General features: G+C 42.6%; 1 protein-coding gene across 3 annotated transcripts in view; it reads right to left on the bottom strand.

The window, feature by feature from the left end:
* The window catches only part of eloal (elongin A, like), a 120508-nt gene that overhangs the window by 64714 nt on the left and 30281 nt on the right, over nt 1-25513 (bottom strand). The window lies entirely within an intron of this gene.

Here is a 25513-nt window from a genome sequence, read left to right as displayed (position 1 = left end):
AACACCGACTCTCCAGCACCTGCAGTCCTCACTTTCTCCACAGCACAGCAGGTGGTGATTTTAATTCTTCATGTCAGTTTCGGAGCAATTCAATGCAAATACCACTCACCCTTTCTGCAACCTTTCCCTTCCTTAAAATAGACATGCAGTTTTTAAGATTAGATTACTTACAGTGTGGAAATAGGCCCTTTGGCCCAACAAGTCCACATCAACCCTCCGAACAGCAACCCACCCAGACCCATTCCCTTACATTTACTTCTTCACCGAACACTACGGGCACTTGAGCATGGCCAATTCACCTGACCTGCACATCTTTGGACTGTGGGAGGAAACCGGAGCACCCGGAGGAAACCTACGCAGATACTGGGAGAATGTGCAAACTCCACACAGACAGTTGCCCGAGGCGGGAATTGAACCCGGGTTTCTGTCACTGTGAGGCAACAGTGCTAACCACTGTGCCACCGTGCCACCCACAAATAAAAGGTGGACATCGCACAACCATTCCCAGTTGCAAAACATTTCATACTTTTTTGGTAGAGAAATTTCTGAAACTCTCTCTTCATTGAGTGACTTTAAATTAGTACAACTCCTTGCAATGCCTTTGTGGAGTAGGCAGAAAATGGTGACAAATTTGAAAGGGAAGCCAATTTTGAGGATCAGATGTACCATAAACCTTTGCAACTGACACAGTGGTTTTTGTGCAGTCAAAAAAGACCATGTTAAATGGTTGGTTCCTTGCACAGTTCTTGAATTTATTGAATACATTGTTGTGGTGCCTTTCAATGGACAATTATCACACCGGTGACTCTGGAAAGAGCTGCTCAGCCACTAGGAGGTGGTAACCAATGAGTAGCTTTATAAAGACTGTTGCTGACAGCAGGGAGACTCCTCCATCAACACAGCAAATGGACTATTCTCCCTTGAATATAATCACAATCATATCATCCCAGATTGCTCAGCATGTACTTCTCTTCCCAGAGGGCTTAAACATTGTACAAATGTGTCAGGATGCATGTCTGTTGGGTCTCCAGCACAAATCCTCTCATTGAAGGCCAGAATCAAACAAGGCTGTGTTGTTGCTCCAACTTTCTTGCCTCATTTTCCTCTCCGCAATATTGCACCTCACCTCCAGCAAACTATCCATAGACATGGAGGTAATCTACAGAACAGACAGGAAACTATTCAGACTATGCTGTCTTCAAACTATAAAACAAAAATCACCCCAACCTCTGTCATGTACTTTAGGATGCATATGATGTAAGGTATGTGATTTATAAAATATATATTAAAATATATAGAGTTTCAATTCTGAACTAGTAGCACATGAGTTTTGGTCTGTGTGTATGAATGTTTGATGATTAACTGGTAATTTCTTTTTGTAATAATTCATGGGTGAGAGTGGTTCTAGCTAGACCAGCACTTATTACCCATTCCTGAGGGCAGTTGAGAGTTAACCACATTGCTGGATCAGGAGTCACATGTAGACCAGGCCAGGTAAGGATGGCTGTTTGTTTCAGTAAAGAAACTTAGTGACCCAAATGGAGTTTTCCCTGACAATTGTGGTCATCCTTAGACTCCAATTCCAGATTTTTGTTTTATTCAACACAAATTCCACCATTCGCCGTGGTGGAATTTGAAATCGGGTCCCAGAACATTACCTGGGTCCCTGGGTAAACATCCTCCTCCCTACCTTTTATCTTAGCCTGCTGGAATGAACTCGGATTTCACCAGTTTCCTCATTTCCCCTCCCCCCACCTTGCCTCAGTCTAATCCATCGAATTCAGCACCGCCTTCCTAACCTGCAATCTTCTTCCCGACCTCTCCGCCCCCACCCCAGTCTGACCTATCACCCTCACCTTGACCTCTTTCCACCTATCACTTTTCCGACGCCCCTCCCCCAAGTCCCTCCTCCCTACCTTTTATCTTAGCCTGCTGGACAAACTTTCCTCATTCCTGAAGAAGGGCTTATGCCCGAAACGTCGATTCTCCTGTTCCCTGGATGCTGCCTGACCTGCTGCGCTTTTCCAGCAACACATTTTCATCCCTGGGTAAACAGTCCAGTGATAATATCACTAGGTTTCTTGCCATCCCTCTAAAAGAGATACAGGACAAGAAATTGCCCCTGGTGAATTTGTTTGCATTGAGAGCTTTCACATAAAAAAAAAGTAAACTTTAAAGACATTGGACTGCTTTCAGTTAGAAGAATCAGAATTTTATTTTGTTTAAGAAAACCGACATAGAAATATTTTTTGTTTTCAGTTTGCAGAAATCCTGGTGGAAATTAGATGTAGAGTACTTTCTCCTGAAGAAAGGGCATTATTCATAATGATTAAGAAGTATGTTTCCTCTGTGAGAGGAGTTTAATTTCGAAATCCCAGATCAGAAGTATTTGGTTAGAACCCTGAAGAGGTTATTTGAAGCAGAGAAAGAATTGGTATTCACACACTGAGCTGAAGGCTCAGGAATTGAAATAATAGTTCAGTCCATCTATAGGGGTAATCAGAAGGGATTTCAGTCCTGTAAAGAGGCACTGTTGAGATGAATGGGATTATATTTCACTATGCCCTTTGAAATTTTTGGAAGTGTCATATGTAAATCCTTATATTTAATTCTGTTTTATCTTAATTTCTTTTGCATAATATACTTCTGTTTGCTTGTTAAAACCAAACCTACAGCATTGCATGCTTGTGTGCTTCAGTGAAACCACCTAGTTACATTTTTTTTAAAAAACCCATCATGCGAGATTTCAGTCTGGGATCTGAATGGTCCAGTATCATCAGCTGGAATCATAACAGTCAGAAATTGAGCTCTAGACCAATGCTGACCCCTTCTCCAAAGTATTTGAGAAAGAGTGCTTCTCACTAAATGCAATATTAAAAGGTGCTCTTCAAACAGCTCCTACAGCACAATACTTATTCCTGTAGATTAATTTTAACAGGAAATTGTAGGGTGGTTATTTTCCCCTATCTGGAACTCTCCTTTTGTTCAAGACACACACAAATAAAATTCATGATCACTTCCAACATGCCAGTTCAAACGGCTGAGAAGTGCATTGTTGTATTAAATTCACTCGTAAAATGTAGGCTGAACCAGCATTTATTGTCTGTTCCTTAGCTGCCCTTAAGAAGTTGCTGTATATAAATTACCCCAAGACAGCTTTAATTCAACACATTAAGAAAGCTCAAAGACAAACAAATACTGAAGCAATTATTTAAAAACTTTATTGCACACAGCAACCAAATTAAGACCACTTAAATACATCTAAATACATGGGTGGAACTGAGAAATAAAGGGATAATCACCTTATTGGGACCGTACTATAGAGCCCCCCCCCCCAATAGTCAGTGGGGAATTCAGAAACAAATTTGTAAGGAGATCGGAGTTATGTTATAGATCGGTGGTTATGGTAGGGAATTTTAATTTTCGAAACATAGACTGGGACTGTCATAGTGTTAAGGGTTTAGATGAAGAGGAATTTGTTAAGTGTGCACAAGAAAATTTTCTGATTCAGGATGTGAATATACTTCCTACAAAAGGTGCAAAACCTTACCTTCTCTTGGAAAATAAAACAAGGCAGTGGGGGAGAACTTTGGGACCAGTGACCATAAATCTACTAGTTTTCAAATAGTGATGGAAAAGGATAGACTGGATCTAAAAGTTCAAGTTCTAAATTGAAGGAAGACCAATTTTGATGGTATTTGGCAAGAACTTTCAGAAGTTGGTTGGGGCACATGTTCGCAGGTAAAGGGACAGCTGGAAAATGCGAAGCCTTCAAAATGAGGTAATACAGATCAGAGATAGTGTGTTGCTGTTAATATGAAAAATAAAGTTGATAGGCGTAGGGAATGCTGGATGACTGGAGAAATTGAGGGTTTGCTAAAGAATAAGAAGGAAGCATATATCAGGTATAGAGAGGAGAGATCGAGTGAATCCTTAGAAGAGTATAAAGGCAGTAGGAGTATACTTAAGAGGAAATCAGGGGAGCAAAAAAGGGGACATAGCTTTGGCAAATAGGGTTAAGCAGAATCCAAAGGGTTTTTACAAATACATTAAGGACAAAATGGTAACTCGGGAGAGAATAGGACCCCTCAAAGATCAGCAAGGCAGCCTTTGTGTGGTACCGCAAGAGATGTGGGAGATACTAAATGAGTATTTTGCATAAGTGTTTACTGTGGAGAAGGACATAAAAGATATAGAATGTAGGGAAATAGATGGTGAGATCTTGGAAAATATCCATATTACAGAGGTGGTGGTGCTGGATGTCTTGAAACACATAAAAGTGGATAAATCCCCAGGACCTGATCAGGTGTAGCCTAGAACTCTGTGGGAAGCTAGGGAAGTGATTGCGGGGCCTCTTGCTGAGATAATTGTATCATCGATAGTCACAGGTGAGGTGCCAGAAGGCTGGAGTTGGCTAACGTGATGCCACTATTTTAGAAAGGTGGTAAAGAAAAGCCAGTGAGCTTAACATCCATGATGGGTAAGTTGTTAGAGGGACAGAATTTACACGCAAGGACTGGTTATGGATTGTCAACTTGGTTTTGTGTGTGGAAAATCAAGTCTCACGAACTTGATGGAATTTTTTGAAGTAGTAACAGAGGATTGACGAGGGCAGAGCAGTGGAGGTGATTTACATGTACTTTCAGTAGGCCGTTCAACAAGGTTCCTCATGGGATACTCATTAGCAAGGTTAGATCAGAAGGAAATAGGCATTTGGATACAGTGCTGGCTCAAAGGTAGAAGACAGAGGGTGGTGAAAGAAGGTTGCTTTTCAGTCTGGAAGCCTGGGACCAGTGGAGTGCCACAAGGATCGGTGCTGGGTCCACTACTTTTTGGCATTTATATAAATGATTTGGATGTGACTGTAGGAAGTACAGTTGGTAACTTTGCAGATGACAGTAAAATTGGAGGTATAGTAGACAGCAAAGGAGGTTACCTCAGAGAAGCATCAGATGGGCCAATGGGCTGAGGAGTGGCAAACGGAGTTTAATTTAGAAAAAAATGAGGTGCTACATTTTGGAAAGGTAAATCAGGGAAGGACTTATACACTTACTTAATGGTAAAGTCCTGAGGAGTGCTGCTGAACAAAGAAACCTTGCAGTGCAAGGTTTTCATAGTTCCTTGAAAGTGGAGTCGCAGGTAGATAGGATAGCGAATGCTTTCCTTTACTGGTCAGAGCACTTGAGTATAGAAGTTGGCATGCCATGTTATGGATGCACAGGAAATCGGTTAGGCCACTTTTGGAATGTTGAGTGCGATTCTGGTCTCCCTCTCGTAGGAAAGATGTTGTGAAACTTCAAAGGGTTTAGAAAAGACTTACAAGGATGTTGCCAGGATTGGAGGGCTTGAACTAAAGGGAAAGGCTAAATAGGCAAGGGCAGTTTTCCCTGGAGGGTCGTAGGCTGAGGAGTGACCTTCTAGAGGTTTAGAAGATCACGAGAGGCATGGATAGGGTAAATAGACAAGGTCTTTTCCTGGGGGTGGGAGAATCCAGAACTAGAGGGCATAGGTTTACCGTAAAAGAAAGAAAGAAAGATTTAAAAGGGACCCAAGGGGCAATTTTTTCATAGAGGGTGGCGTGCATCTGGAATGAGCTGCCAGAGGAAGCGGTGGAGGTTGGTACAATCACAACATTTAATGGCATCTGGATGGGTATATAAATAGGAAGGGTTTAGAGGGATATGAGCCAACTGCTGGCAAACGAGACTAGATTAAGTTAGGACATCTCATCAGTATGGACAAGTTGGACTGAAGGTTCTGTTTCCATACTGTACATCTCTGACTCTAAATAAGCAAGTTAAGCCTCTCAGAATAGTTGCCTAACAACTGACTCCTCTCCCAAGACAACGCACCCAGCCTTGAAATGCTAATCTATCAAAACCAGTTCTGCTAGGAAGATGTGTTGCTTGTAAACACAATATTAGACTCAAGAGTCAGAGTCATTCAGCACGGAAACGGACTTTTCATTCCAACCTAACCACGCATTCCAGAGATATTCCAATCTGACCAAGTGCCATTGCAAGTATTTGGCTCATTCCCCTCTAAACCCTTTTGATTCATATACCTATCCAGATGACTTTTAGAATGTTCTAATTAAACCCACCTCACCATTTCCTCTGGCAGTTCATTCTATAAACGTACAACTCTATGAAAAAGTTACCCCTCAGGTCCTTTATAAATCTTTCCCTTTTCACCCTAAACCTATGCCCTCTAGTTCTGGACTCTCCCACCCCAGGGAAACGCCCTTGTCTAATTACCCTATCTATGCCCCTCATGATTTTATAAACCTCTAAGGTCACTCCTCAGCCTCCGATGCTCCAGGGAAAACAGCCCCAGCCTATTCAGCCTCTCCTTATAGCTCAAATCCTGAAGCGACAGTGACTCAGAACTTAGTCACGACAAGGGACTCACAAGGAGGTATTGAAATGCTTCAATGGTGCTCTCAGAGAATCTCAGAGGTACACATCCCTGCCAATTTATGGGAGTTCCTGGCTTGTGACTGACCAAAATGAGAAACTTTATTCAGAAAGGCGCCCAACACATTGAAAGACACAAACCTCCAAATATATCACCTGTATGTGGCAGATCGTATACTGCGATGATCTAATACCTCAGAACCAATCAAACAAGTTATCCTCGATCCTGAGGAAGTACATGAGAGGAGGACTAACTGCTTAGCCAGGGGGAAAAAAACCTTTCCTTTTTCAACACATTAAATCCCTTCATTATTGAAAAATAATCTTGAAAACATCTCCTTTAAGTCTTAAGCTCCAATGGTAATTCATTCTCTTTGAATTTTCTTAACTGTAGCTTCCTATACCTCTCATCATTTTTGAGTTAATATAGAACATAAAACAGTATTGGCCCTTCAGTCCTCGATGTTGTGCTGACCTTTTATCCTTTGATCTAAGATCAAACAAATCTACATTCCCTTCATTTTGCTATCACCCAGGAGACTATCCAAGTAGCTTAAATGTTCCTAATGTATCTGACTCTCCTACCACTACTGACATGCATTCCACGCACCCACCACACTATAATAAAGAACCTACCTCTGACATCTCCCTAAACTTTCCTCCAACCACCTTAAAATTATGTCCCCTTGTGATAGGCATTTCCGCCCTGGGAAAAAGTCTTGATCTATCCAATCTATCTATGCCTCTCATCATCTTGTCCATCTCTATCAAAACACCGCTCATCCTTCTTCGATCCAATGAGAAAAGCCCTAGTTCCTTCAACCTTTCTTCATAAGACATGCCCTCTAATCCAGGCAGCATCCTGCTAGTCTCCTTCAATCTGCAATTTGAGAGGGAGAGGGTACAGTCGGAAGTGACAGTACTTCTGTTGAATAAAGGGAACTATGGCCAGCTCCTCCCTCATAGCTCCAAAGTTCAATGGTGCAATACCTTAGCAGGGATGACAGTGGAGGAACAATGGCGGATATTTCTGTGTATGATGCAGAAGATGCAGGATCAGTTTATTCTTAAAAGGAAGAAAGATCCCAGGAGGAGGCATGGGCGGGCGTGGCTGACGAGGGAAGTAAAGAAACATAGAAAGTTAAAAGAGAAAAAGTATAACATAGCTAAGATAAGTGGGAAAACAGGACTGGGAAGCTTTTAAAGAGCAGAGGATTACTAAGAAGGAAATACGCAGAGGAAAAACGAAGTACGAAGGTAAACTGGCCAAGAATATTAAGGAGGATAGTAAAAGCTTTTTTAGGTATGTGAAAGGCGAAAAAAATGGTTTGGACAAAAATTGGGCCCTTGAAGACAGAAACAGGGGAATATATTACTAGGAACAAAGAAATGGCAGAGGAATTAAATGGGTACTTCAGATCTGTGTTCACTTGGGAAGACACAAGCAATCTCCCTGAGGTAACAGTGGCTGAAGGACCTGAACTTAAGGGAATTTATATTTGCCAGGATTTGGTGTTGGAGAAGCTGTTAGGTCTGAAGGTTGATAAGTCTCCGGGGCCTGATGGTCTGCATCCCAGGGTACTGAAGGTGGTGGCTCGGGAAATCGTGGATGCGTTGGTGATTATTTTCCAGAGTTCAATAAATTCGGGGTCGGTTCCTGAGGATTGGAGGGTGGCTAATGTTATACCACTTTTTAAGAAAGGTGGGCGAAAGAAAGCAGGAAATTATAGACCAGCTAGTCTGACCTCAGTGGTGGGAAAGATGCTGGAGTCTATTATAAAGGATGAAATTACTGCACATCTGGATAGTAGTAACAGGATAGGACAGAGTCAGCATGGATTTATGAAGGGGAAATCATGCTTGACTAATCTTCTTGAATTTTTTTGAGGATGTAACTATGAAGTTGGACGAGGGAAATCCAGTAGATGTAGTGTACCTGGACTTTCAGAAAGCTTTTGATAAAGTCCCACACAGAAGGTTAGTGAGTAAAATTAGGGCGCATGGTATTGGGGGCAAAGTACTAGATTGGATTGAAAATTGGTTGGCTAATAGGAAACAAAGGGTAGTGATAAACGGCTCCATTTCGGAATGGCAGGCAGTGACCAGTGGGGTACCGCAGAGATCCGTGCTGGGACCGCAGCTTTTTACAATATATGTTAATGATATAGAAGATGGTATCAGCAATAACATTAGCAAATGTGCTGATGATACAAAGCTGGGTGGCAGGGTGAAATGTGATGAGGATGTTAGGAGATTACAGGGTGACCTGGACAAGTTAGGTGAGTGGGCAGATGCATGGCAGATGCAGTTTAATGTGGATAAATGTATGGTTATCCATTTTGGTAGCAAGAACAGGAAGGCAGACTACTACCTCAATGGAATCAATTTATGTAAAGGGGCAGTACAGAGAGATCTGGGTGTTCTTGTACACCAGTCAATGAAGGCAAGCATGCAGGTACAGCAGGTAGTGAAGAAGGCTAATAGCATGCTGGCCTTCATAACAAGAGGAATTGAGTATAGAAACAAAGAGGTGCTTCTGCAGCTGTACAGGGCCCTAGTAAGACCACACCTGGAGTACTGTGTGCAGTTCTGGTCTCCAAATTTGAGAAAAGACATTCTGGCTATTGAGGGAGTGCAGCGTAGGTTCACGAGGTCAATTCCTGGAATGGCAGGATTACCTTACACTGAAAGACTGAAGCGACTGGGCTTGTATACCCTTGAGTTTCGAAGATTGAGAGGGGATCTGATTGAGACGTATAAGATTATGAAAGGATTGGACACTCTGGCAGTAGGAAACATATTTCCACTGATGGGTGAGTGCCGAACCAGAGGACACAGCTTAAAAATACAGGGTAGACCATTTAGGACAGAGGTCAGGAGAAACCTCTTCACCCAGAGAGTGGTGGCTGTGTGGAATGCTCTGCCCCAGAGGGCAGTGGAGGCCCACTCTCTGGATTCATTTAAGAAAAAGAGTTGGATAGAGCTCTCAAAGATAGTGGAATCAAGGGTTATGGAGATAAGGCAGGATACTGATTAAGAATGATCAGCCATGATTATATTGAATGGCAGTGCAGGCTCGAAGGGCTGAATGGCCTACTCCTGCACCTATTGTCTATTGTCCTCTGCACCCTGTCTTAAGATTCCACAACTTTCCGAGAATGAAGCGACAAGAACTGAACACAAGATTCCAAGTGTGGTCTAACCAGGAATCTATAGAGCTGCAGCATAGCTTTGCGGCTCTTAAACTCAACCTCCCTGCAAATGAAAGCTAATACACCATATGCCTTCTTAACAACCCTATCAACTTGGAAGGATCTATGTACTAGGAGAAAGTGAGGACTGCAGATGCTGGAGACCAGAGTTGAAAAATGTGATGCTGGAAAAACACAACAGGCCAGGCAGCATCTGAGGAGCTGGAGAATCAACGTTTCAGGCACAAGCCCTTCTTCAGGAATCTATGTACATGGATCCCAAGATCGCTCTGTTCCTCCACATTGCCAAGAATTCTGCCTTTAACCCTGTATTCTGCATTCAAATATGACCTTCCAAAATGAGCCACTTCACACTTTTCCAGGTTGAACTCCATCTGCCACTTAGTAGCCCAGTTCTGCATCCTATGTCCCGTTGCAACCTACAACAGCCCTCCACACTATCCACAACACCAGCAATCTCCGTGCCATTGACAAACTTACCAATCCACCCTTCCACTTCCTCATCCAAGTCATTTATAAAAAATCACAAAGAGCAGATGTCCCAAAACCAATCCCTGCGGAACACCACTGGTCACCAAGCTCCAGGCTGAATACTTTCCATTTACCACCCTATCTTCGATGGGGCAGCCAATTCTGTACTCAGACAGCAAGATTTACCTCCTTATCTTTTTGAATGAGCCTACTGTGGGGAACCTTATGAAACGCCTTGCAAAAGTCCATGTACATCATAGCCACTGCTTTACCTTCATTAATATGATTAGTCACATCCTCAACGAATTCAATAAGGTTTGTGAGGCATGACCTACCCCTTACAAAGCCATGCTGACTATCTCTAATCAAACTATGGTTTTCCAAGTAATCACAAATCCTGTCTCTCAGAATCCTCTTCAATAATTTGGAGACCAGATGTAAGACTGATTGGTCTGTATTTCCCAGGATTATCCCTATTCCATTTCTTGGACAAGGGAATAACATTTGCCACCCTCCAATCATCTGGCACTACTCCAGTGAACAGTGAGGATGCAAAGATCATTGCCAAATACACAGCAATCTGTTCCCTTACTTCCTGTAGTAACCTTCAGTATATCCTGTCTAACCTGGGGAATTATCTATCCTTATGTTTTTCCAAAATTGTCAGCACATCCCCCATCTTAACAGCAACCTGTCTGAGCATATCAGCCTGTTTCAGGCTATCCTCACAAATGACAAGGTCCCTCTCAGTAGTCAATACTGAAGCAAAGTATTCATTAAAGACCTCCCTACCTCCTCCGACTCCAGACACAAGTTCCCTCCACTATCCCTGATCGGTCCTACCTTCACTCTGGCCATCCTCTTTTCCCTCATTTAAGTATAGAATGCCTTAGAGTTTTCCTTAATCCTACCAGTTAAAACTTTGTCATGCCCCCTTTTAGCTCTAAGACCATTCTTTAGCTCACTCTTGGCTATCTTGTAACCTTTTTAGAGCCCTGCTTGATCTTTGCCTCTTCAACCCTAAGTAAGCTTTCCTTTTCCTCTTGGCTAGATGTTCCACATTCCTTGTCACCCAAGGTTCTTTCAACCTATCATCTCTTCCTTGGCTCAGTGGGACAAACATATCCAGCACTACCAGCAATTGCTTCCGTAGCAACCTCCACATTTCTGTCATGCACTTCCCTGAATATCTGTTCTCAATTTAGATGCCCCAGTTCCGGCCTAAAAGCATTTTAATTGACCCTCCCCCAATTAAACACTTTCCCATACCGTCTTCTCATACCCCTCTCCATGACTATAGTAAAGGTCAGGGAGTTACGATCATGATCACCAAAATGCTCTCCCACCGAGAGATCTGACACCTGGGATGGTTCATCACCAAGCAACAAATCCAATATGCTGTCTCCTCTAGTCAGCCTTTATACACATTGAGTCAGGAATCCTTCCTGGATACACCTGACAAAAACTGCTCCATCCGAAATATTGGAACGAAGGAGGTTCCAATCAACATTAGGGAAGTTAAAGTCACCCATGACCTCAAGGATGGGACGGAGTGGATTTCCCAGATATTAAAAGATACCAATTAAGTTCCCTCCTCTCTTTTGTTAGTGACTAGACTTGTAAAAGACCCAGCATCCATATGGTTGGATATTGAAACCTTCCAAACAACATGTCCCCTCATTAGCCTGCTGTTTTTACATAAATTGAAGACAGTCACAGAATATTGCCATAATCCGATAATTATTAATATTGTTAAGGTATGGAGGCAATGCAGAGAGAGGGTAATACATTCAAAACATCCTTTCTTAGCCCTATAGCCATTATGCTAGGTTTTCAGCTGAGGATAGTGGATCCTGGATTTAAGTTCTGGGCAGTTCGGGGAGTCTCCTGTTTGGACGATCTATTTGAAGGTGAAATAATGAAGTCTTTTGACCAAATAATTCACAAATATGGTTTAACTAGCAGAGACCTTTTCCACCTTTTTCAGGTCAGAGATTTTGTTCAAAAACAAAAAGGGACAACGCTTTCGACTGACCCTTGCAGATCGGTTATGGAGAAGAGGGTGCTTCGTGCTAAGAGTACCCTCTCTATTAGCACTCTATCAGATGTTAGGGTGATCTTTCAGAAGACATTGAGTGACTTTGTTGGGTTTGGGAGAGAGAATTAGGGGTTGAGATCTCTATGGAGACATGGGGGGACATTTGTGAGAATGCAAGGGAAATTTCAATCTCTGTATTAGGACCAATGCCATGTGGCTGAAGATTTTGCATAGGGTTCATCTGGCCCCAGACCGTGTCTCAAAATTTAAGGCAGGAGTGCCTTCATTTTGTCCCAAGTGTAAAATAAGCATTGGCACTCACTCATTGTTTATGGTCTTGCCACAGGCTCCGTATATGCTGGAGTGCTTTGGCAGGAGTTACAGAGGGGGTCTTGGGGGTTGATGTTAAGATGGACCCTCTCTCTCTCTCTCTCTCCTCCTGGGCCTACCAAATATATCCTCTCTGAATGCTCATGAAAAGAAAAAGTTTTAAAGGTAACCCCTCAGCCTCTAATGTTCCAGTGAAAACAGCCCCAGCCTATTCAGCCTCTCCCTCGACCCTGGCAACATGCTTGTAAATCTTTTCTGAGCCCTTTCAAGGAGGGAATCCAGAGGGACAGGACCCCAAGAACTTGCACTCCAAGGTCTCTTTGTTCAGCAACACTCCCTAGGACTTTACCATTAAGTGTATAAGTCCTGCCCTGATTTGCCTTTCTAAAATGCTGCACCTCACATTTATCTAAATTAAACTCCATCTGTCACTCCTCGGCCCATCTGATCAACATCCCGTTGTACTCAGAAGTAACTTTCTTCGCTGTCCACTACACTTCCAATTTTAGTGGGGCATGGATAGGATAAATAGATAAGGTCTTTTTCCTGGGGTGGGGGAAATTAGAGGGCATAGGTTTAGGCTGAGAGGGAAAAGATTTTAGAGAGGCCTAAGGGGCAAGTTTGTCACATAGAGGGTGGAGCCTGTATGGAATGAGCTGGCAGAGGGTGGTGGAGGCTGGTACAATTGCAGCATTTAAAAAGGTATCTGGATGGGTATATTAATAGGAAGGATTTGGAGAACATGTGCTGGCAGGTGGGACTAGATTGGGTTGGGATATCTGGTCGGCATGGACATGTTGGACCAAAGGGTGTATTTCCGTGCTGTACATGTCTATGACTCTAATATTCTTGCTTTCTGTGCAAGGAAAAATATTCTGATGCGTTGGATCTCTGAAACTCCTCCGGGTCTGTCGGGTTGGCATAGGCTTATCGTGGAACATATTCCTCTGGACGTTTTTTAAAAAAAAAATATGCTCCACTGGAAAACTGAAGAATTTTTTAAAAATAGGATACAGCAGCCCTTCCTGGACTATTTGGAGGTAGATTTATCTACCATTTTAAATAGGGCTTTTGTGTAGCCATGATGGTCTTATCTAGTGTTCTTTACGCCCTTGAAGGAAGAATTTCGAATAAATGTGTATGTAACACTTAAGGCTCTTGGAGATTGGGAGCTAATGTCTGTTTGTGCTGAGCTGTTTTATTTATTTACTTATTAGTTACCTTTATTGATCTGTCTATTTTACACACGGTATAGTTGTATTTTGTTTGCGTTGTAGTGGTCTTTTGTTTTTGCTCTTTTGCTGTTACATACATATGGAATAATGTTTTTTTTCTCTCGTTGGTTTGTTGATTTTTGTAATTTTATAAAACAAACTAACCACTTTGTTACTCTTGTACTCTAGAACCAAAATATTTAAAATTACATCCTCTTTGTGCATAGGCGTCAAACTTTGTTGTTAATGAGCACTCTTCAACATCTTTCCATTGAATGGATAATCTTATTCCTTATTTTTCTCCCAAAACTTGCTCAGATTTACCCATATTAAATTATCCATTGCCAGCTTTGTCTTTCTGTTGCCCTTTTTATATTATGCTCAAGAATTTATTGTCCTTCTTCCTATGTGTTCAGTGTAGTCTAATAACATTCCCCAGTGTCAAATTCAAATAATCTATATATGCACAGGATTAAGTATCCAAAGAATCTTTCACAAAATTCCTTTGTACGAAATAGGTTTTCATTAAGTTCTTCAATCTCAGGGCTAAAATTAGTTCTTTGTGGCTGAATTTGGTTCCTTCCATCAAGACAGGTTTTTGTGTTGATCAGAAAGTGAGGTCTGCAGATGCTGGAGATCAGAGCTGAAAATGTGTTGCTGGAAGGGCTTATGCCCGAAACGTCGATTCTCCTGTTCCCTGGATGCTGCCTGACCTGCTGCGCTTTTCCAGCAACACATTTTCAGTTTTGTGTTGATCAAAAAGTCTCAATGATGATATACAGATTGATTTGTGCTGTTCGAAATTTTTTTGACTTTTTCCATACCTCAGTCAGTCGGCTCAATAAAATGAGGAGGTTTCAGGGTGAGCAGATGCATTATTGGAAACAAAAGAGATCACGCAAGCCAGAGAGGAGGGTAGGATAACTTCAAGCTCAAAAGCTTCATAGGACTGAGGGATATGATCATCTACATACAGGATAGTGGAGTGGTTATCTGTTTTATCAGTCTGGACCAGGAGAAAGCCTTTTTCAGAATATTACACATCTACATGCTGGATGCAGTCTCTCAAATGGGTTTGATGAGACAATTGGATCTGACTGCCCTACAGAAACATCACTAGTGGAGTCTCAACCAATGGGTGGGGATCAAAGTTTCCTGATCAAATCTGGAGTCAGACAGTGCTGCCATCTCTCTCCTCCCTTTTTCATATGTTGCACAAAGACCTCTGCTGAGTCCATTAGGAAGGATGCAGATTTAAGATGGGTGACTATCCCAGGCAGCTAAGGCCTCCCCAAACACACATTCTGTTTGGATCTCCCTTTATGCACAGACTCATGAGCATCTGCCAACAGTTTGAACTGACCTTGGGTGTCAAGGATGTGACTATGTTCTCTAGCAACTGGGCTGACCAATTATCTCATACCCTTCACCATCATGTCAGATTACCTGGAGTTGCTGGAGATATGGAACATGTGCTAAAACCAGTGGGGAGAGTATTACTAAGGTGAGGCAGAAACATGGCATGTGGGAGCACTACTCCCCTTCCAATAGGGTTAAAAAAACCTGGTCATCAGGTCTGAGGTACTCTTGGTGTTGCTGTACGTGACCCATTCTCCACAGGGGTCACCCCGTCCACTTCAGAGGGCGAGAATGGATCATGTCTGTTGCAAAGGACGGCTCTAGCCATTTTGCTGTGGAATACTCAAAGCAGTTGGACTATACCGCACCACGTGCCCAAGTGGAAAGATTTGTACAAGAAAACACTCTTGACCACAAGTCCTTAAGTGGTCAGCATGTAACATCCACAAACTCCTGTGGGACAAAGAGAAGACCGATCCTCTCGGGTGGTTCCTTGGGCACGCTGACTCATCGCTGGACATTTCCAACAAGCACCAAGACTCAGTTTGCCTGGCATTGAGATGGGGACTACCAGTCAGATCCTTCATGCATGTCCATCTCTGTGTCACCACGCACTACCCTCAAGATGGCTGTGGTAGTGGTGAAAAGAACCTTGCACATCTCCTTCTGGAATGGGCCTTTGCTTCTCTCTCCAGACCAGTTGGCAATGTTGTTTTTTTTTGTGGAGGTTCATGGGACACAGGATTCTGTGCTCTTCTCTGGGATGCACACCAAGAACAAACAAACATCAACTGCACTTGAAGGACCATCAGCTCGGAGAATGACATTCTTGGGCTGCCTGAAAAATTTGCGAAGATTTGTCTTTTACTAAGTTTTGCAGACTAGCATATTCCAAGGTCCAGGACTACCTACTGAGGGACACACTAAAGCTTGGAGCAGCCACCGAAAGGGGCAGCAGGGAAAGGTCACCTCAAAGTCCTTTTGATTATGTTAAACCAAGAGTCCATTAACTTATCGAATACCTCGTAGTTTGTATTGGAATGTAAATGATTTAATCATATTTCATTCCAATTTTGCACTTCTATTTTCTACAATGTCCAACATGAACTATTTTGTGATGTACTTATACATAATTTAATAAAGTAGATTTCTGCAAACATAAGTGCTACTAATCAAGGGGTTGGGGATTAAGAAGGGGCAATACCTGATTGTCAGCATGCCATGATGCCATGAGACTTAAGTGGATCTGCAGGCACTCAAATGCATTAATTTCCTGCAGGACTTTTTTCTGGATTTGCCATTTGCTATATTCCAACTCAGTAGTGATTGCTGCAAGGAAACAAAGTCCTACCATAAATACTGGTTGGTCAAAACAGTATGTACATAAATTATTGAGCTTTCAGTTTTAAATTAACAAAATGCAATGTGTGGTGTTAGCCTTTTGTATCCTAAACTCACTCTGCTTGAAGGTATATCGCGTACTCAATATCAAATTCCATATCCATGAATTAAAGTGTAGATGCTCATGTTTTAAGTTTCAGAAGGATGCTGGATGAGGAAATAAATTGCAAAGCTTCAAAGACAAGGTCGAGGAATCAGCATTATGAATTTGTTTTTGCAAAGAACTGTCACAAACACAGCAGAATGGCCTCTTTCCTGCTGCACTAATTCTATCACATCATTGAGTTCAATCCTAGTTCCCACTTTAAAACTCTCACCCAGTGTGCAGAAAGAAATCTCGAGGAATATTATCCTATCTCCCTGTAGTCTACATCCTCCTTAAAACACTGAACCTTTCTTGTATCATGCTATAACAGGCAGAAATTCTTGCACTTCCTCATTTAAAGGCATCTCCACAATTATTTCAATTAGTGCTAACTTCGATGGTTAAGTGTTGAGGGCAAGCCCATTATCTTCATATACACAATTTTTCAGCAAGACGCAGAAGATAGTGAAGAGGAATGAGAACACAGTTTGATTTACTCAGTCTTTTGTTTACTGATGCTTTGTTTCATCCAGTACAATAGAAGACAAATCTTTATATAGCACCTTTTATCACTTCAGAGGATGTGAAGTGCTTTGAGAGAATAAAGCACCATTGTAATGTGAGAAATGTGATAGCCACTCTGCGCACAATGTTTTATAAATGACAAACAATTTGTATTCTTGATGTTATTTGAGGACTAAGCTATTGCCAGCTGCCAGAAATGATTGGATATGTATATAGAGATAAGTTCTGTGGCCTGTAAAATTTGTTGAATAAAAAGGCAAGTTGTAACTGTTCTGACAACTTTGCCAAGACATGTGAAACTAATTAGTGGTTTTCCTTAACAATTTGGCAATGATTGACAAAACAAAAGGATGAAGTCCAGGCTACAAATTCAAATTCATGAGTTCAGGGTTCAATTGTTGTTGTTTGGTTAGTTTAAAGTTATTTTATTGATTTTCATGGAATTTCTCAAAAGTTATATATCTGGTAAGTTTAATTTAGAAAATGGTAATTTCTTTCGACTTGTGAGAACTTTGCATCAGTATTCACTGTAGAATAGGATACTGTAGGACGAGGGATCAGAGAGGAGGAATACAATATACATGAACAAATTAGCATTGAGGTATTAGTACATAGAACATAGAACATAGAAGAATACAGCGCAGTACAGGCCCTTTGGCCCTCGATGTTGCGCCGATCCAAGCCCACCTAACCTATACTAACCCACTATCCTCCATATACCTATCCAATGCCCGCTTAAATGCCCATAAAGAGGGAGAGTCCACCACTGCTACTGGCAGGGCATTCCATGAACTTACGACTCGCTGAGTGAAGAACCTACCCCTAACTTCAGTCCTATATCTACCCCCCCTTAATTTAAAGCTATGCCCCCTTGTAATACCCGACTCCATACGCGGGAAAAGGTTCACACTGTCAACCCTATCTAACCCCCTAATCATCTTGTACACCTCAATCAAGTCACCCCTAAACCTTCTTTTCTCTAATGAAAACAGCCCCAAGTGTCTCAATCTTTCCTCATACGATCTTCCTTCCATACCAGGCAACATCCTGGTAAACCTCCTCTGCACCCGTTCCAGTGCCTCCACATCCTTCCTATAGTATGGCGACCAAAACTGCACACAATATTCCAGATGCGGCCGCACCAGAGTCTTATACAACTGCATCATGACCTCAGGATTCCGGAACTCAATTCCTCTACCAATAAAAGCCAGTACGCCATATGCCTTCCTCACTGCACTATTTACCTGGGTGGCAACTTTCAGAGATCTGTGTACATGGACACCAAGATCCCTCTGCTCATCCACACTACCAAGTATCCGACCATTAGCCCAGTACCCCATCTTTTTGTTTTTCTTCCCAAAGTGAATCACCTCACACTTAGCTACATTGAATTCCATTTGCCACCTTTCTGCCCAGCTCTGCAGCTTCTCTATATCCTGCTGTAACCTGCCACATCCTTCCTCACTGTCAACAACTCCTCCGACTTTCGTATCATCCGCAAACTTGCTCACCCAACCTTCTAACCCCTCTTCCAGGTCATTTATAAAAATGACAAACAGCAATGGTCCCAAAACAGATCCTTGCGGAACACCGCTAGTGACGGCACTCCATGAAGAAACTTTGCCATCAACTACTACCCTCTGTCTTCTTCCATCCAGCCAATTCCTAATCCAAACCTCCAACTCACCCTCAATGCCATATCTCCGTATTTTCTGCAGTAGCCTACCATGGGGAACCTTATCAAACGCCTTACTAAAATCCATATATACCACATCTACCGCTTTCCCCTCATCAACCTCCTTCGTCACCTTTTCAAAGAATTCAATAAGGTTTGTGAGGCACGACCTGCCCTTCACAAAACCATGCTGACTATCCTTGATCACATTATTCCTATCCAGATGTGCATAAATCCTATCCCTTACAATTCTCTCTAAGGCTTTGCCCACAACAGAAGTGAGACTCACCGGCCTATAGTTACTAGGGTTATCCCTACTCCCCTTTTTGAACAAGGGAACCACATTTGCTATCCTCCAGTCTTCTGGCACTACTCCTGTAGACAAAGAGGACATAAAAATCAAGGCCAATGGCTCTGCAATCTCCTCCCTTGCTTCCCAGAGAATCCTAGGATAAATGCCATCAGGCCCAGGGGACTTATCTATTTTCACCTTTTCCAGGATTTCCAACACCTCTTCTCTACATACCTCAAAGCTATCCATTCTACTTATTTGTGACTCAGTATTCACATCGACGACAATGCCCAGTTCCTGAGTAAATACTGAAGAAAAGTATTCATTCAGTGTCTCCCCAATCTCTTCCGCCTCCACACGCAACTTCCCACTACTATCCTTGACTGGACCTATTCCTACCCTAGTCATTCTTTTATTCCTAACATACCTATAGAAAGCCTTAGGGTTTTCCCTAATCCTACCGACTAAGAACCTTTCATGTCCCCTCCTTGCTGCTCTTAGCTCTCTCTTCAGGTCCTTCCTGGCTACCCTATAACTCTCAATCGCCCCAATTGAACCTTCACGTCTCATCTTGAGATAAGCCGCCCTCTTCCATTTAACAAGGGATTCCAATTCCTTATTAAACCACGGCTCCCTCGCACGACCCTTTCCTCCCTGCCTGACAGGTACATAATAGTAGTTTTTTTCCAGGTCTGAAAGTGGATAAACGCCAAACCCAAAATGAGATGTATCTCAGGCTGCTGTGCGAGGCAAGTGAGGATATTGCACATGTTCGGACGTAAATTTTTGAATAACTCCTAGCGACAGGAGAGATGCCACAGAAATGGAAACAGCTAATATGGTATGATTATCAAGAAATGCGTTAGGGAATAAACCAGGCAACTGCAGGGCAATGTTTCTATCATCAGACACTGGGAAACTATTGAAAATATTTTAATGAACAGAATTAATCTCCACTTAGAGACAAAGATTATTCAAGGATAGTCAACACGACTGTGTCAGGGGAGATAGAGTCATAGAGATGTACAGCACAGAAACAGACCCTGCGGTCCAACTCGTCCATGCCGACCAGATATCCCAACCCAATCTAGTCCCACCCGCCAGCACTTGGCCCATATCCCTCCAAACCCTTCCTATTCATATACCCATCCAAATGACTCTTAAATGGTTGCAATTGTACCAGCCTCCACCACTTCCTCTGGCAGCTCATTCCATTCATGTACCACCTTCTGCGTGAAAACGTTGTCACTTAGGTCTCTTTTATATCTTTCCCCTCTCACCCTAAACGTATGCCCTCTAGTTCTGGACTCCCCGACCCCAGGGAAAAGACATTGTCTATTTATCCTATCCATGCCCCTCATGATTTTGTAAACATCTATAAGGTCACCCCTCAGCCTCCGACACTCGAGGGAAAACAGCCCCAGCCTGTTCAACCTCTCCCTACAGCTCAAATCCTCCAACCGTGGCAACATCCTTGTCAATCTTTTCTTAACCCTTTCAAGTTTCACATCATCTTTCCCACAGGAAGGAGACTAGAATTGCATGCAATACTCCATCAGTGGCCTAATTAATATCCTGTACAACCGCAACATGACCTCCCAAGTCCTGTACTCAATACTCTGACTAATAAGGAAAAACATACCAAATGCCTTCTTCACAATCCTATCTACCTGTGACTCCACTTTCAAGGAGCAATGAACCTGCACTCCAAGGTCTCTTTGTTCAGCAACACTCCCCAGGACCTTATCATTAAGTGTATAAGTCCTGCTAAGATTTGCTTTCCCAAAATGCATCACCTCACATTTATCTGAATTAAACTCCATCTGTCACTTCTCAGCCCATTGGTCCATCTGGTCAAGATCTTGTTGTAATCTGAGGTAACCCTCTTCACTGTCCACTACACCTCCAATTTTGGTGTCATCTGCAAACTTACTAACTATGCCTCTTATACTCACATCCAATCATTTATATAAATGATGAAAAGTAATCGACCCATCACCGATCCTTGTGGCACTCTACTGGTCGCAGGCCTCAGTATGAAAAACAACCCTCCACCACCACCCTCTCTTCTACCTTCGAGCCAGTTCTGTACCTAAATGAAGAGTTCTCCCTGTAGTCCATGAGATCTAACCTTGCTCACCAGTCTCCCATTGGGAAACTTGTCGAACGCCTTACTGAAGTTCATGTAGATCACATCTACTGCTCTGCCCTCATCAGTCTTCTTTGTTACTTCTTCAAAAAACTCAATCAAGTTTGAGAGACATGATTTCCCATGCACAAAGCCATGTTGACTATCCCTAATCAGTCATTGCCTTTCCAAATACATGTTTATCTTGTCCCTCAGGATTCCCTCCAACAACTTGCCCACCACTGACATCAGGCATACTGATCTATAGTTCCCTGGCTTGTTCTTACCACCCTTCTTAAACAGTGGCACCACATTAGCCAACCTCCAGTCTTTTAACACCTCACCTGTGACTATCAATGATACAACTATTTCAGTAAGGGGCCCAGCAATCACTTCCCTCACTTCCCAGAGTTCTAGGGTACACTGATCAGGTCCTGGGGAGTTATCCACTTTTATGCGTTTCAAGACATCCAACACAATGTCCTCTATAATATGCACATTTTTCAAGATGTCGCCATCTATTTCCCTACTTTCTATATCTTCCATGTCCGTTTCCACAGTAAATACTAATGCAAAATACAAGTTTAGTATCTGCCCCATACAAAGGTTGCCTTGCTGATCTTTGAGGGGTCCTATTCTCTCTCAAGTTACCCTTTTGTTTTTAATGTATTTGTAAAAAACACTTTGGATTCTCCTTAACTCCATTTGCCAAAGCTATCTCATGTCCCCTTTTTGCCCTCCTGGTTTCTTTCTTAAGTATACTCCTACTGCCTTTATATCTTCTCAGGATTCACTCGGTCTATCCTGTCTATACCCGACATATGCTTCTTTCTTTTTCTTAACCAAACCCTCAATTTCTTTAGTCATCCAGCATTCCCTATACTTACCAGCCTTTCCTTTCATCTTAACAGGAATATACTTTCTCTGGATTCCTGTTATCTCATTTCTGAGGGCTTCCCATTTTCCAGCTGTCCCTTTACCTGCAAACATCTGCCCCCAATCAGCTTTTGAAAGTTCTTAGCTAACACAGTCAAAATTGACCTTTCTCTAATTTAGAACTTCAAAATTTTAGATCTGGGTTATTCTTTTTCATCACAACTTTAAAACTAATAGAATTATGGTCACTGGCCCCAAAGTACTCTCCCACTGATACCTCAGTCACCTGCCCTGCCTTATTTCCCAAGAGTAGGTCAAGTTTTGCACCTTGGTGAAAACAATGACTGCAGATGCTGGAAACCAGATTCTGGATCAGTGGTACTGGAAGAGCACAGCAATTCAGGCAGCATCCGAGGAGGCAAGTTTTGCACCTTCTCTGGTAGGTTCATCCACATACTGAATCAGAAAATTGTCATGTACACACTTAAGAAATTCCTCTCCATCTAAACCTTTAACACTAATGGCAGTCCCAGTCTGTGTGGAAAGTTAAAATCCCCTACCATAACCACCCTATTATTCTTACATATAACTGAGATCTCTTTACAAATTTGTTTCTCAATTTCCCTCTGACCATTAGAGATCATGGATCAATGGTGCTGGAAGAGCACAGCAATTCAGGCAGCATCCGAGGAGCTTCAGCAAAATCTTTTGACGGTTCGGGCAAAAGCCCTTCATCAGGAATAAAGGCAGAGAGCCTGAAGCGTGGAGAGATAAGCTAGGGGAGGGTGGGGGTGGGGAGAGAGTAGCATAGAGTACAATGGGTGAGTGGGGGAGGAGATGAAGGTGATAGGTCAGGAAGGAGAGGGTGGAGTGGATAGGTGGAAAAAGAGCTAGGCAGGTCAGACAAGTCAAGGGGACTGGAAGTTTGAAACTAGGATGAGGTGGGGGAAGGGGAAATGAGGAAGTTGCTGAAGTCCACATTGATGCCCTGGGGTTGAAGTGTTCCGAGGCGGAAGATGAGGCGTTCTTCCTCCAGGCGTCTGGTGGTGAGGGAGCGGCGATGAAGGAGGCCCAGGACCTTCATGTCCTCGGCAGAGTGGGAGGGGGAGTTGAAATGTTGGGCCACGGGGCGGTTTGGTTGATTGGTGCGGGTGTCTCGGAGATGTTCCCTAAAGCGCTCTGCTAGGAGGCGCCCAGTCTCCCCAATGTAGAGGAGACTGCATCGGGAGCAACGGATACAATAAATTATATTAGTGGATGTGCAGGCAAAATTTTGATGGATATGGAAGGCTCCTTTAGGCCTTGGATAGAGGTGAGGGAGGTGGTGTGGGCACAGGTTTTACAGTTCCTGCAGTGGCAGGGGAAAGTGCCAGGATGGGAGGGTGGGTCGTAGGGGGGCCTCCTTGGATGCTGCCTGAACTGCTGTGCTCTTCCAGCACCATTGATCCAGAATCTGGTTTCCAGCATCTGCAGTCATTGTTTTTACCCCATTAGAGATCATGTCTAACAAATTTGATTGAAATCTTTGGAGGCGACAACTGACGTTGTAGAAGAGGGCAAATATAGTTGATTATTTTTCATAAATTTCCAGAAGACTATTGATAGGATCTCTCATGGCAAACTGGGTAAGCACCTAAGTAGCTTAAGACCTCATGGAAAGTTTGGTAAATTTGATTCAAAATTGGATTAGTTAGACAAGCAGAGAGTGATGATTAAAAAGGGTATTTTCGTGATCAGAAGCCTGTGTAGAATTGGATGACAGAGGGTTTGTGTTAGGTCTCTTGCTGTTGTGTATATTAATGATCTAGACATGAATACAGGAAGTATGATCAGTGTTTACAGATGACAAAAATTGATGTGGTAATTAGTGAGGATGCAAGTTTTACACTACAAGACGACATAGTCAGGCTAGTTAGAAGGGCTGGACAGTGGCAAATAACATTTAATGCTGAAAAATTGTGAGGTGATGCATTTTGGGAGGATTATCAAGGTCAGGGTGTACATACTGAATAGTAGGAGCTGAGGAAATACAGTGGATCAGAGATGTGAATGTCCATAAATTCTTGATGAAGTAGATAAAGAGGTTAAGACATATGGGATACTTGCCTTTATTTGTCTGAATACCAGAGCAAGAAGATGGTGAAACAAAGATATACGACTTTGGTTAGGCCACTATCTAGAAAGCTGTGTGCAGTTCTGGTTCCCACACCAGAGAAAGGGTGTGATTGCACTGGAGAGGGTGCCAAAGAGATTCAATAGGATGACGCCTGGGCTGGATGATACAGTTGTGAAGACAGAATAGATAAACTGGGGTTTGTTTTCCTTAGAGCACAGTGGGCTGAAGGGGAGGGGAACATAAATTTGAAAACAACAGCAAGTTACATAATTACAGCACCTTTAACATAAGCAAATTTCCCAAGGTGCTTCACTGAAGCACAGTAAATCAAAGTACAAAACCAAGGCACAAAAGAAGAAGATAGGTTAGACAATAAGTATAATTTTAAAAGATGATGTACAAAATTATGAGTAGAGATAAGAGATTATTTTTCCTTTAGTAGCAGGATCAATCACCAGGGAGGTGGAAAGCTTTAAACAAGGAGCAAGAGGTTTAAAGGGGATTGGAGGAAAATCTTTTCACCTGGAGTGTACACAATATCTGGAGCTCACTGCCTAAAAAGTTCATAGATGCAGGAACCCTCTAGACATTTAAGAACTATTGAGATAAGCATCCAAAATGCCATAATATAAAAGGCTACTGGGCAAGGACTGAATAATGTGATTAGAATGTTTGATGACCTGGGTGGATACAATGAGCCGAATGGCCTCTTTCAATGCTGTATACACTCAATGTCTCTGTATATCATCTGGTACTTTAATGCCCTGGTGAACAATTGGGAGAGAGCTCTTTGACATGGAATGATAAGCAATCTAAATCTCAGTTGATTAGGTTGATGAGTTCAGTTGGCTGGACAGCTAATTTGAAAGACAGAGTGACAACAACAGCATGGATTCAATTTCCATATCAGCCAAAGTCACTATGAAGGCCTTGCCGTCACAAAATCTCCCATCACTTGTGGTGTGGTGAGTCTCGTGGTGAACTGCCCATCAGTCATCTCTTGCCAAGAGAGAGAGTAGCCTATGGTCCTTTGGGACAATGCCAACTTTTATTTCTTTGAAGTTGATCAGGAATTGATAGATGATCAAATTTGCTTGAAAATAAAGTTGGTTAGTCCATGCGAAGGAGACACTGTGCTAGAATGCTGACTTAGCTGTATTCCTGATGAAGGGCTTTTGCCTGAAACGCCGATTTTACTGCTCCTCAGACACTGCCTGAACTGCTGTGCTTTTCCAGCACCACTAATCCAGAATCTTTACTATTGCACCCAATGGAATCAAAAGATTTTGATCAGGAGAACACAGGGGACTAGTCCGGTCTGCATCTAGCAGGGCAGCCAATAATAGGCCACACGTGAAAGGACTCAAGAGTGTGG

The sequence above is a fragment of the Chiloscyllium plagiosum genome, unplaced genomic scaffold (assembly GCF_037043375.1).
Source record: "Chiloscyllium plagiosum isolate Xiang-an unplaced genomic scaffold, Cpla_swu_hap1 HiC_scaffold_3, whole genome shotgun sequence".
NCBI lineage: Eukaryota > Metazoa > Chordata > Chondrichthyes > Orectolobiformes > Hemiscylliidae > Chiloscyllium > Chiloscyllium plagiosum.
The sequence above is the reverse complement of the archived record's forward strand: the minus strand, read 5'-3'. Positions and strand labels throughout refer to the sequence as shown.